Source organism: Sebastes fasciatus, chromosome 12 (assembly GCF_043250625.1).
Source record: "Sebastes fasciatus isolate fSebFas1 chromosome 12, fSebFas1.pri, whole genome shotgun sequence".
Taxonomy (NCBI): domain Eukaryota; kingdom Metazoa; phylum Chordata; class Actinopteri; order Perciformes; family Sebastidae; genus Sebastes; species Sebastes fasciatus.
The window spans coordinates 22512610-22526082 of NC_133806.1; the positions used below are offsets into that span (position 1 = coordinate 22512610).

Here is a 13473-nt window from a genome sequence, read left to right on the forward strand (position 1 = left end):
AAAGGACCAAATGTGAAAAATCCACTTGGCAACACTTGCTGACTTACTGGTAGTCTGCTCTTTACTTAAGAGCCGAGCCAAAATCCTCCTGTAGTGTGTATATAGGCCGTGCTTTTAACCAATATGTAAAACCCGGTGAAGGACTTGTGCCAAACATGTCGGTTAAATAAAGAGCAAACTCTTTCACTAAGTCGCTTAGTGTGGCAGAGTTGTTTTTCATATACTGAAACATGAAAAGACATATTTTCAAAAATCTTAGTCTTTGTTGCCATATCGGCAGGACAATATCATTTGCCAGTGGCTTCCAGAACTGTTACCAGTCACTGTTGGAAAATAAATCTGTCTTAAACAACCGTTCGAGAAAATATATTGACGTGAGAATTATTCACATGAAAATAATGTCCCCGGTGTGTAAAGGCCTTAAGTGACAAACACAACTTGGTAAGGTATGATTTGGGTTGATATTACTACTACATTAAGGTTTGGAGATGTTCTTCATCATGATTAGGTCTGGGGATCCACCGATATGTGTTTTTTAGGGCCGATACTGATTATTAGTAATCAGGAGGCCGATAACCAATATTTGCAACCGATATACACTTGCAGTAAAAATGAAAATCTTAAGTCTCGAAATAAAATAAAACAAACTCCAACACAGACATTAATTTAAACGCCTTTAAGCATATGTTTAATTAAAAGCTGCAAAAGATAACTTTCAACGTTATCTTTAAAAAGAGAGTCATTGTTCTTCTCATGATGACATCTGCTTTGTATGTATTTCAGACTGCCTTCCCTGGTGTTGGTTAAGTCAAATGCTCCCATACTGCACGTTTAGACCTTTTCATTAGTGCATCCATCCAGAGGGAGGGAGAACGACAGAACGTTCCCAGCGGAGTCACTGGGTGTTTTTGCAACTTCAGCGTAGAGAATTGGGATGTTTACTGTAACTCCAGTAATATCTGCTGCCTTACGTTCGACACACAGAGCCCCTCGCTCACTAGAGCAGCTTTGACAGTCTGCGTTTGTCTTTGCCCGTTGGTGGCATATTAGTCTTCAGTGGTGTTGATAGGCTATTACTCATGATGTGTAGCCAACCAGATAGGGCTGTGGGCAGGACATCAAGTGAGCCTAGAGGGGTGATTACAAACGGCTGCATCAGAGACAAAGTAACACATTTTTCAATGAATTTATTCTATCAGCTATCGGACAAAATAAATAACTATTCCGATAAGCGTAAAAACGCTGAATATCTTGGCTGATAATTGGTCGATCCCTAGTTAGATAATCAGTAGTTTCAATGTTTTATCCTGAGAGAGTGATGCATCAGAAAACACATCTGAGTTGACAGCAGTCAGATTAGAGATTGGACTTTGTTGAATGCTATCTTTCATCTTAACTTTTGCATGTCATTTGCATGGAGGCCAGACCTATTATGAACTAGATTACCTGAGGTCTTTCATGAGATATTGACTGTGTGTGAGAGTGTGCGTATGCACAGTTGAGAGAGACTGACACAGACAAAGCAGGGTGAGACAGAGATGATGTGTTGGATTGTAGTTGTCAGTTAAAAATCGTTTGAGTAAGATAGTCAAACAGTTTCATTGTGTGTGTGTGATCTTGTGTTTATCACAATCAGTCATGAGGAAAAGGAAGTTATTGTTCCAGGTTATGTGTGATCAGTTGTGATCAGTTGAACAGTACCTAGTACCACACAAATACAGTATGGGTGTTTGTATTGTACTGCGTCTTTGCAGAAGCTCTTTGTGTGTGTGTGTGTGCGTGTGTGTGTGTGTGCGTCCCACACACACACACACACACGCACACACACACACACACACACACACGCACACACGCACACACGCACACACACACACACACACACACACACACACACACACACACACACACACAGAAGAGAATTAACCCCTCAGGCGTTTCTCTCACCACGGGGTCTCCACAGCCAGAGAGGGACATTAATCACACACTTCAAAAATGCAGATGTAGTCACTCTCTCACACACACGCGCACACACACACGCACACACACACGCACACACACGGCGCACACACAAGAGGCACAACTTACTCATGAACACAGGCCAACGGTTCCCCCCTCATGTGCTAGTTTAGACCCTTGATCTCTTTATCTTTTCCACCTTTCTTTGTTTTAGCAGTTTTCTCTGGCCCTTGAGCGAGTCTCAGATCCAACCTGTCTCTCTTGATGCAGTAGTAGATCATTTGTCAAAGCATCTACTAAGGCTTGACATTTAGTGTGCTAATTATCTTACCTTAGATCTTGTTGACTCTGTAATTTAATGGAACGTTGGCAGTGGTCTTTCAGGAAGTGACTGCTTATAGTCAGAGTTGTTTTGTATTCCCACTTTGATTTCTGTACGAGAAATATCTGTCTGTCTCAGAATCTGATTTCAGTACATAGCTTCCCTGGTTGTCTGAAGGTCCTCAGCAGATAAAGACGCATTTCAAGACGGTGAAATGTAATACACTCTAAGGTAATAAGGTTAAAACATGTTGTTATGGATATTGAATTTTTCTAATCTCTGGATTAGGTTTTTTTCTGTGTCCTTCTCTTCTCCTAAAAGTAGGACCATGCAATGACCACACAGGAATCCTGTGGTGCTGTTTAATTTCATTATATTTCAGTTAAGTGGAAGTACTCTCAAATGAATATCTGTGCTCATAAAAACTCACTCCTTTCTTCATTATCTTGTAATAAAGACAATTATTCAATTAAATATAAAATTAACAACAAATTAGTGTATTCTATTTGGGCCTCTTGACAGCCGTCATTCTTCAAGATCAGACACATCACCCTCCTCCAAACTGGCTGCAGATATAGACAACTACTTTGAAAAAATGTGCCCTTGTCCATCCCTTCCTTAAACAGCCTGGTCACACTGTAAAAGACTTGTGTTGTTTGTTTATACCTTGTTGTGTTACATGTTCTGAGTGTTTGTGTAGAGACTGTGAAATCAATTTCCTTTACGGAGGACAATAAAGAATGAGTGTGGTGTATGTATGCCAGTGAGAAAGACTCTTGACACGAAAGCAGATAAACGGGTGATACTTAAGAGTAAAAAAAAAAAAAAAAAAAAGGGTCACAGTTGTACTAGTTCAGTTGATTTAATGGCGTTCAAGTTGCCTTTGCATATAATTTGCACGACTACATGCATTTGCAAGAGGGTGTGATCGTGTTTCATGTTTTGATGGGAGGTTGTCTACCTGGTTTGTGCCTCTGCTTGTATGTGTTGACCTTACTGACACCAGGATTCATTTCTTCTGGGACTGACGCTGCTCTGATGAGGTGCTGCCGTCTGTGTATCTTTCTTCACACCTGGTTCTGTTCAGGTTGTGAGTAGAGCACAGTTTTATCAAAATGATGACCACTGCTGACAAAGGCTTAAGTTATGACTAGGTATACACCGATCAGTCATAACATTAGGACAGCATGGGTACCCTGACCGGTCTGCGGCTACACAGCCCCGTACGCAACAAACTGTGATGCACTGTGTGTTCTGACACCTTTCTATCGGAAACCAGCACTAACTCTTTCAACAATTTGAGCTACAGTAGCTCTTCCATTGGATTGGACAACATAGGCCAGCCTTCGCTCCCCACGTGCATCAATGAGCCTCGGGTCTGACCCTGTCGCCGGTTCACCGGTTTTCCTTCCTTGGACCACTTTTGGTAGGTCCTGACCACTGCAGACCGGGAACATCCCACAAGAGCTGCAGTTTTGGAGATGCTCTGACCCAGTCGTCTAGCCATCACAATTTGGCCCTTGTCAAAGTCACTCACATCCTTACGCTTGCCCATTTTTTCTGCTTCCAACACAAAGTTCAAAATGTTCACTTGCTGTCTAATATATCCCAGCCACTGCCAGGTGCCATGGTAACGAGATAATCAATGCTATTCACTTCATCTGTCAGTGGTCTTAATGTTATGGCTGATCACTAAAGAAGTGCCGTCACAAGCATACAGCATGCGCATTTCTGTGTCTGCATGTGTCCTTTAGGTAACCGCTTAGCAAAACAGCAGTCCTCCGTTATTTACCACTTCAGTTAATATGGTTTTATCCCACTATGTAGCTTAGAGATACCTACATCCTTCACAAATGAAGCTTAAGAATACTCTCTCCCTACTTCAGCCTTGTCTCTCTCTCTCTCTCTCTCTCTCTCTCACTCCCCCTCTCAACAAAGTACTTTAAAGGTCAGTGTCTCACTGCTAAACCTAAAGGATTAGTTTGGTTTCTGTCTCCCTCTTCTCCTCTGCTTTTTATCTGCCTTTCCCCTTTGCTTGCTTGCTTCCTTGTCTCTTCTTCAGTCTCGTTCCTCCTGCATCACTTTTTCTTGTTTTTCTTTCGATCTCCCCCTCTCCGTCTTTGGACGTGTGTATCTTCGCTTATTGTTTTTCACTGCGAGGTTGTTGGAAGGAGAAATTGCCTGTCATGGCCAGAATCAGGGGAGATTACACTCAGGAGAGGCGGTGATTGTTTTGAATGGTATAGTATGGAATGCAATGCAATTGTCGAGAATGGCATGAAATTGTTGGGAGTGCATTTGAGAGAGTGGAATAGTCTGGAATGACAAGGACTGAATTGGGCTTGTGAAGGATGTAGTGTCTAGTATGTGGCCAGACTGAAGATTAGGACTTTGAGTAGGTTGAACATATAATTTGTGAGTCAGACTGGTGTGTCCTTCATATGATGATCTCATATGAATATCAAACCGATCCCTCTGTAGTGTCTGTCGTTCATATATCCGCAGTGTCGTTCTGCAGATCTTTTAATGAAAGAGTTTGGACAAAGACAGCTTCCACTGCTCTGAAAACATGACATCATCTTCTCTCCCTCCCTCTCATCTTTCCTGTTTTCTCTCTCTTCACACCCCCTGCCCTCCCCTGTCCCTCTTTCATCTCCCTCTCTAACACTTTCTTTCTTAAACTATGACATCACCTGGTGTGAGACGTAGTAGCAGTTCTTACGGTGGCCTCTAGGTGGCAGCCTTGGCTCATTGGAATAGCTTTTTTATTGAACTAATGCATCTCTGCAATATCAGGATGAGGTCATCCTTCTGCAAAACATGCTCTGTATTCTCATTCATAGTTTGAAAAGTTGTAACTTTCAGTCCTTGAAGGCTACACATGACCTTATGTGATCATTAATGTTAATAAAATAAAGCCAGCTCTTTGTTAAAGCTATTATCCTGAAATCAATATAATGTAAGACATCATGTAGACTTTTACATAACAAGAGCCGTATTGATCAGAGTTGAGTATGATGTGGCTGTAGGTTAAAAAGATCGGTGACTGTTCGGATGAAAGGGACCACTCCTCATTCTTCAGTTTGAGAGCACATACAATATATGGATTTGTTAAATATATTAGGGCTGCACGACTGCGATATTGATGTTTAAAATGCATGGTCCACTCAGGAGAAGAACCTTATTTTCAGTCTTATTTTGATGCAAAGATATGTCTACATGTACATTAGCAAGAATGTAGCACAACATGGAAGTGAAAGCAGTCTTTTTATTTAATGTGAAAGTGCAATAAAAATATTTTGTCCCTAAAATCTACGAATAATCGTGATCTCAATATTGATCAAAGTAATCGTGATTATCATTTTGGCCGTAATCGTGCAGCCCTATGATATATAAGCCTTTTTTTTCACCTCAAATGTTTTAACTCTTGGTGCTTGCCAGTTGAGGTGATTACTAAGCAGCCAGTTAATTTATTCAGTCATGGAATATCTGAAATATAAAATATTTTGTAATTCTGAACAAGGCATCTGAAGAAAAAATGCTGTCTTGTTCTGTTTTACTTCAATAAAACAACAACCTGTGTCACTTTTCCTCTGCTTTTCATTGTCTCCTCACTTGTTAGACTGCCTGTACTTGTTCAGCGTGGCTCGTCCTGAGCTGCTGTTCCTCTCTACAACCAAAGAGGGCACTATTCACCCATGATGTTACACTGAGACAAATGAACCACATTTGAGCAGCAGAGCAATGTGCCAAATAGTGACTTCATAGAAAGGCGTGTATACTCGCATATGAGCGCGCACACACACACACACACACACACACACACACACACACGCATGCACACACACACACACATGCGCACACAAAAACACACACACACACCCTTCATGGAAAGTCACACCAGGATATTTTGATTGTTTTTGGCTGCTCTCCTCCCCTCCCATGTCCTCCCTGCCAGCCAGCCGCACACACAGCACTTCAGTTATGATTTTACATACCGGTTAGGCAAAATTACTCCCCAGTACACAATGTCAGCCAAATGAGGCGTTCGCAGTTCCTGGTTTGGATGCAGACGGTTGGAGGATATGGGTTTCAGAGAGAGGGTGTGAGCTGTTTTGATAAAATGATACGAGGGCTTTATTGATGAGCAAGTATTACAGGTGTTGCTGTGGAGAGAAAATGCCGACGGGGCTGCATACAATGTAATTTTACTGCGCAATTTAGACAATTAACTGCTTTGAAATTATGATTGATATGAAATGCATCATTGGCTTTGAAATAAAGCTAGATGGAATAGCAGGTATTATATATTCTTTCATCACTAAATGCATTTTGTTTCTTTTTTTAAATGAAGCACTTATTGATTTATCCATGCTACATGGCAGGAAGAAAAACATCCATACACAGACATTAATACACAAACATTCACATTCATTTAACATATTTTTTAAATTTAAAATAGATATACTGGAATTTTACTGGTACAAAGGGTATGGGACATTTGCAGTCAATGCATTTCCTTTAGTTTTTTGAATTTTATATACATTTTCCAGGATATTTGTAATTGACAGTATTTAGAAATTTAGGCTGAAACATCGTTGAACTGTTCTGATTCAGCTCATGCAGCATTCGAGTTAGAAGCGCTTCTACTGCTCCGTGTGATTGTATTACATCACTGTAGAGTATTCTCACTCCGAGTGTGTGTGTGTACCTCGCATACATGCCGTCTCATTCATAAAACGGAGTGTGTGAGGACCATCTGATTGGCCAACTGTGTGCTACGCAACATTACACGCCGCAATGTTATAGCCAATGAAAACTTACAATGTTCTCTCTGACTCCACCTCTCACATATACACACACACACACACGTTAGCGCAGACATCCAGCTCACACACACATTTGCTCTTCTCACACACAGTCGGGCTGACGTGGTGGGAATTGATATTGTATAGAGAAAGTGTGTGAGAGACGGTTCAGTTTTCGACAGCCGTCATTCTGCAAGAGTAGACATATCGCCTGGCGTGTGTGTGTGAGAAAGACTCTGTATGCTCGCTCTGTCTTTCCACTATCGCAACTATGTGTGTCAGACATCCCACTTTGCTGATTGAGAGAGGGGAAAGGGGTGGAAAAAGAGTGCAGGGGAAAGCGATGTAAGGAAAGACGAGAGGAAGAGTCAGCGGGGAAGGGAGGAGGGTGCTGTGATGAAGGGTACAGCCGAGAGATGCAGATGCACTTGAAGCCAAAATCAGCCAAAGCGATGGTCGGAAAAAGGGAGGCGAACAGGGAGGGCAATATGCTGCCAGGAAAAAACTAACTAGACTCTGGTAGATCTGCAGAAATGGAGAGATGGATAGATGGAGTAATAACGGAGCGCAGAAAGGTAAAGAGACAAGAGGGGGGTGGTTTGAGGAGTGAGAGACGATAGGAGAGACGTAAGGAAAGAAAAAGGAGGTAAAGCAATGGATATGAATCAAGTGACGTAGTTGCGAGAAAAGTAACGATTAGACACTGAATATACATCGGACTAGAAATACATTTTCATCACTATGCACTTGATTTGAATACATTAGATATAATATCCTCAAGTTCAGAGCAGACATTGACAGGCAGACAGGCTGTTAATATGTAAATAAGGATATGTAAATAGTAGTATGGCGACATGAGGGTTAAACCGTTTTGAATATTAAAGTTGTCACTGTCAGTTGGCAAAACAGGTGTCCTTTTGTATGGGGAATCGCAAAACATAACTAATGACTGACATTTGTGTTTTCCTATTTCACTTACGACTTTGTCAGAATTGACTCTAGAAATGATTATAATTCCAGTCCCGAGTGCACACATCGGACTAATAGTTTTTTGTATTTATGTATGTGTGGCTTTAACAGAGCAATACTGTTAAAATGATAATGGGATAGCCCTCTCCCATCTCTGTAAAACACTCTCTCTCTGTCACACACACAGTTTCCAAGGCTTTGAATTCATCTAAGGTCCTACAAATAGACACATGAGTCTAGGGCAGTCAAGTGTAACCATTTAGAGGCCAGGAGATTAGAGTGATCCCAAGCCCTGTATGTATATATATATATATATATATATATATATATATGTGTATGTGTGTGTGTGTGTGTGTGTTTTGATGATCCTACAAGGTGACCCATGTGTAGGCAGCGCCCAGTAACCATTCGGAGGCCATGGGATTAGGGACCCCAGCTATTCGTGCCATACGATTCCCTTGAGGGAACTATGGATAGAGGAGAAGAAGGAAAATGGGATGACTCGAGGAAAGGAGGGATCAGTGGTCAATCTAACGTATTGATTACTCTCAGGAAAGGACCGCATCACAAACTGACATGATGAGAACAGCCACTGCTGCAAGAAATTGTCATTCAAGATTCAAGAGTTTTATTTGTCACATACTCATACAGGATGTGCAGTGAAATGCAAAGTGGCAGTGCTCACAGGATTGTGAAAAGAACAACTATACAAATATATTTAAAATGTAATACAAATTGAAGGGACAAAGGTATTATATTTACAGTAGGAGGGGTCAGTATGCAATGTGGAATATAAATATAAGTGTGACTAGAATAATAATAAGTGTATGTGTATTCTCTGTATGTAGCCCTGTGTGTGTGTGTGTGTGTGTGAACGTGTGGGGATAAGGAGGGGCAGCGTGTGGCGCTCGGTGGGTGCCCTGGTGAGGTCAGAGTTCACAGTCCTGATGGCCTGGGGAAAGAAACTCCGTCTCAGTCTCTCTGTTTTGGCAGCGTGGCTGCGGAGGCGCTTGCCTGACCGCAGCAGCTGGAACTGTCTGTTGTTTGGGTTGTGAGAATCCTTTCATAATCCAACAGGCTCTGGTTCTGCACCTCCTGGTGTTCAGGTCCTGTAGGGAGGGGAGTGTGGTTCCAGTAGTGCGTACTACTCTCTGCAGAGCCCTCCTGTCCTGCGCGGAGCTGTTGCCAAACCAGGCAGTGATGCTTCCTGTCAGGATGCTCTCTACAGCTCCAGAGTAGAAAGGCTGAAGGATCCTCAGGGAGACTCTGAATTTCTTCAGCTGTCGGAGGTGGTAAAGGCGCTGCCTGCCAGGCGCTGGAGTCAAAAACCTCGAAATCAGTCTTTGGGAGTTGTTGGTGTCACTCTTTTCGGGCATTTTTTCTAGCCACATTACTAATTGAGTCATTCGTAAATGACTAAATACTGTAGTTAATGTGATGTCTGACACCAGATGCCCACAAGTGATGGGACAGGAGGAGGGAAACAACGATTATTCCTCTCTGGCACTCATTTCTCCAAGGATAGGAAGATCTCCCTTATTGCCAGTAGCACTTCCCATATGTAAGCAACGAAAGAGAATTACGGTCGACGTAAGAGAGACCACTCCTTGTTCCTCTGAGAAATAGCAAAAAAAACAGTTCAAATTGATTCCCCAAAGGGTGTTGATATCTCTCCGTTGTTTCTCAAACCAGATAGAAGAAGAAAAAGGTAGGAGAGGAAGAAGAATGGACGCAAGAATCACTGTTCCAGTGTTCATTCATTTGTTCGTTCGCACTTTCACTTCTCTGATGAAGAAAGCTCGAGATAAATGAAGGGAGAAGCTGGTTAGGAGTTTCCTTTGCTGCTTCCCTCAAGAGGACGGAGGCATATTCCCTATTCCCAGCAGAAACCAGCCAGCCAGTCAACCCCCTGTTATCCCAGGAATACCGGCCGCATTCCACAGGGATTGGGAATACCCTGAAGGGATATAATGGGAATATCATGGAGGGGATGTGAGTAATGGGATAAGGCAAGAGCCGAGGGAAAGGCTTGGGGGTTGAGGAAGGAGGAGGGAGGAAGGAGGATAGGAGTTTGTCTGGAAAAGGGATGAGGGGTGAAGCCAGGTTTTGCTCACATCCAAAGTGTTGAGCTATAAATCAAAGCAGGGAGATGACCTAATGCCCTAATGGCGAAAAAAATTAAAGCTAACAGAGAGGCGAAGTCCCTCCCCTTCCGTCGGAACAACCATATTTGTCTCTCGCCGTTAACTATCGTACATATTTTTTCCAAAATAAGGTCCCATGGTGTCCACCGGAAGGGTCTATGGTCTACAGATTGACAGTTCAGATCTCAGACCAGCATGTCCACACTGCGTAGAAGATGGAGTCATGCTTTCCTGCCCCTTCAACATGTTGCATCAGGTGCCATTTAACAAGGCATTTAACCCCCAGCATCTCAACTGGAGCGGCTCAGTGGGCAACACGACATGCCTGTGGATATGTTGGGCAGCTCCCAGTTGTGTGTATGTAACACATAGAATATCACCAGTTCTTATCCACTTGTTGTTTTTTGTGAGGCATGTGACATCACGGTGGGGAACGTCAACTGGTGCCCTCAGTTTACTGTGAAATTAAATATTTTTTTTAATCACCCCTGCTTCAACCTCGAGCTGTAAAGTTGCTTTGAGAGTTGCTGTGACAGATGAGACACAGCAAACAATGGGTTAATTAGGGGCACCGCAGGACAAATTGAGTTTTATTCACACAATTTGACACTACAAACTGTTCCAATTTCAAAATGTCAATGTTTTTATCCAATTACATGTCTTCATTTGTTCAGCTGAGTGATGTCGGGGACTCACTTAGCTTTTCCTCTCTCGGAGGACAAACAGCGCAATATTATGTCGGACTCCCTGACAGTCGAGCTAAAACGACCAAAGCAAGATGATCTATATCCTTTGACATTTGACAACTCATTGTGGCTTTCTCTGTTTTTTGAATAATTAGCTTGTCTGTTTCTTTTACAAGCTGAAAGAGACTTTTTAGTCTTTCTCACTTTCTAATTTGTCCTTTGTTTTCCCTGTCATCTTGACTCAGCAAGGAAAACAAATGTAATTTCCCTCATGAAGAGGAAATGAAAGCTTGAAAGACATCAGTAATTAACGTGGCGTGCCAGGCTGTTGGTGTGGGTGGAGAAAGTGTGTGGGTGACATATGGATAAAAAGCAAAGAAACCGAGAGTTGGGTATTCAAGGACATGTAGTAAATGACTTTTCAAGGCCCCCTTTGAGGTTTCTCTCCCTCCCTCTCTCCCCTTTGGCCCTTTTTGTGTTGTTTTGGAAGATAGCCCCTGCTTTCTGTCTGAGTGTCCAATGTTCAGCCATCAGTGCCATTACTCGCTGACCACCCGCTGAAATGGAAAGCAGGGGTGACCTGTATTGGTGTGTGTGGATGTTCATATGAGGCCACCTGCTGAAATGAAAGCCCCGGCTACCTGTGAGTGAATAGAGAAAAGTGTGAGCATGAGTGTTTGTGTGTTGTATGAATTCATGAGTTTTGTGAGAACCAGAAATTTGAACAAAAGGAATAAGGGAATACTTAGTAGGTGAAAGATTTCAGAGGTCCTCACAAGTATTTTAATACCAGACCAGCGTGTGTGAGTGTGCTTGGGTGTGTGCGCACTTCTGTCCTTTGTCATAAATTAATTCTACATGTGTCTCCGTCTGATCTCCCCTTCATACATATAAATGAATCAGCTATGTGCTAGATTTCCGTGTGAGAGCACAGATATCAGATAAAGTGGATTTAAAAGCCGCGGATGATTTGAGCAGTGGGTTTAATTTAAATCATCATCGGACAAAGTAACCTTGATCACCAAGCAGAAAAGATGACTTGACTGGAAGCATTGGCAGGACCTTGCTTGACCAGAGAGACATAGTGAATGGATTTAAGTAACTGTCTGTGTGTGTGTGGTCATCCACGGGTTATAGGCCTAATAGCTTGTCTGCTGTCCACTCTGCAAGGCAGCGAATAGACAAGTAATAATGGAGCTTGAATTTTCTTGAAACTTCCAACCACTTCCAACCACTTCCAACCACTTCCAACCCGATATCATGCCAAAGTGTGGAATAGACCCGCCTGTCCCCCAGAGAATAGCATGTCAGTGTCACATTTTGCCTCGCTGAGTTGTGAATATTACACGTGTGTATGAAGGTGCAGTACCAGCAGGGGGAAACAAAATCACTTGAGGGGTGGGAAAAAAAATCGATTCTCCTATGTACTGCAATTTTTTTTTTTTTTTTTAAATATATTTTTTTAATGCTAGAATCTATATTTGCTTCATTTGAGTCTATATGGAGGTAGAAGGAAGTTAACGCTTTTATTGTTGTAGTCAGAGTAACGTGATGTCATATCCGTTCCGTATCTGTCACCAAAACAAAACACAGCCAGCCGCAGTGAGCTGAAACTACAAAGCGTGTTGCGTGGATACGACCTGCACTCTCACATGTTAAATCCAACGTGGTAAACACTACACATACAGTAAAGTACGGGAACACTTTGGGTTTCACACATTGCCAGGAAAAGCACAGCAAGACATGGCTAAAGCTGCATGCTAACTCGCAGTCGCAATAGATCGTAATATTGAATCGCAATACTTAAAAATCGCAATACATATCGAATCGGCACTGAAGTATCATGATGGTATCGAATCGTTAGATACGTGTTACGTCCCAGCCCTATTAACTAAGCAAAATACGTACAGAATCAACATAACATAAGTATGGAAAACACGTCACAAACGTCCCATCCACCTCCGCTCCCGCCTGCCATAAGCAGTCTTTGTCATTTTTTTAAATTCTATGTGACTACCTCTGAGTGTAGCATATTTACGTGGATGCATTTACATTGCAGTCAGTACAGACTACGTGCCGTACAAATGACACGCCTAATGCAAGAACTGCGTTCCTATTTCATGCTTTTTTCTTGTGACTGGGCTGCATCTTTGAATCCACTCGCATCTTCTGACTGTCTTTTTGTGCTTTCTTTCTTCTAATTAAAGAAGCTCGCTCTCTTCTCTCATCCTGGGGTTATATTAGCAGTATAGATCTATACAGGGGAAAGTTAACAGAGTAAATACAGGTAATGTTTAGCCAGGAAAGAGATCGATAGGTATGTATTGATTAAGCATTAAGTGTGGCCACAAGTCATTTCCAGGCTGTCTGTGTGTGTCTGTTTGTATTGGAAAATTAAGGCTTTTGGAAGTGTTTGGTCCCTGAAATGATTCAATGTATTTCTTTTTTTAAATTTTTGGCACTTGGACCGATCCCCTATGAATGGCACTAGGTTGATTTCAGTCTAAAAAGGTCAACCAAAAGGAGAAGTGGTTACTTTTAGTTATTTATTCTGTGCTTCAGTGTGTCTAATTTGCATCCCATACTCA

General features: G+C 42.2%; 1 protein-coding gene across 1 annotated transcript in view; it reads left to right on the plus strand.

Annotated features, from left to right (window-relative positions):
- The window catches only part of cdkal1 (CDK5 regulatory subunit associated protein 1-like 1), a 270114-nt gene that overhangs the window by 4290 nt on the left and 252351 nt on the right, over nt 1-13473 (plus strand). The window lies entirely within an intron of this gene.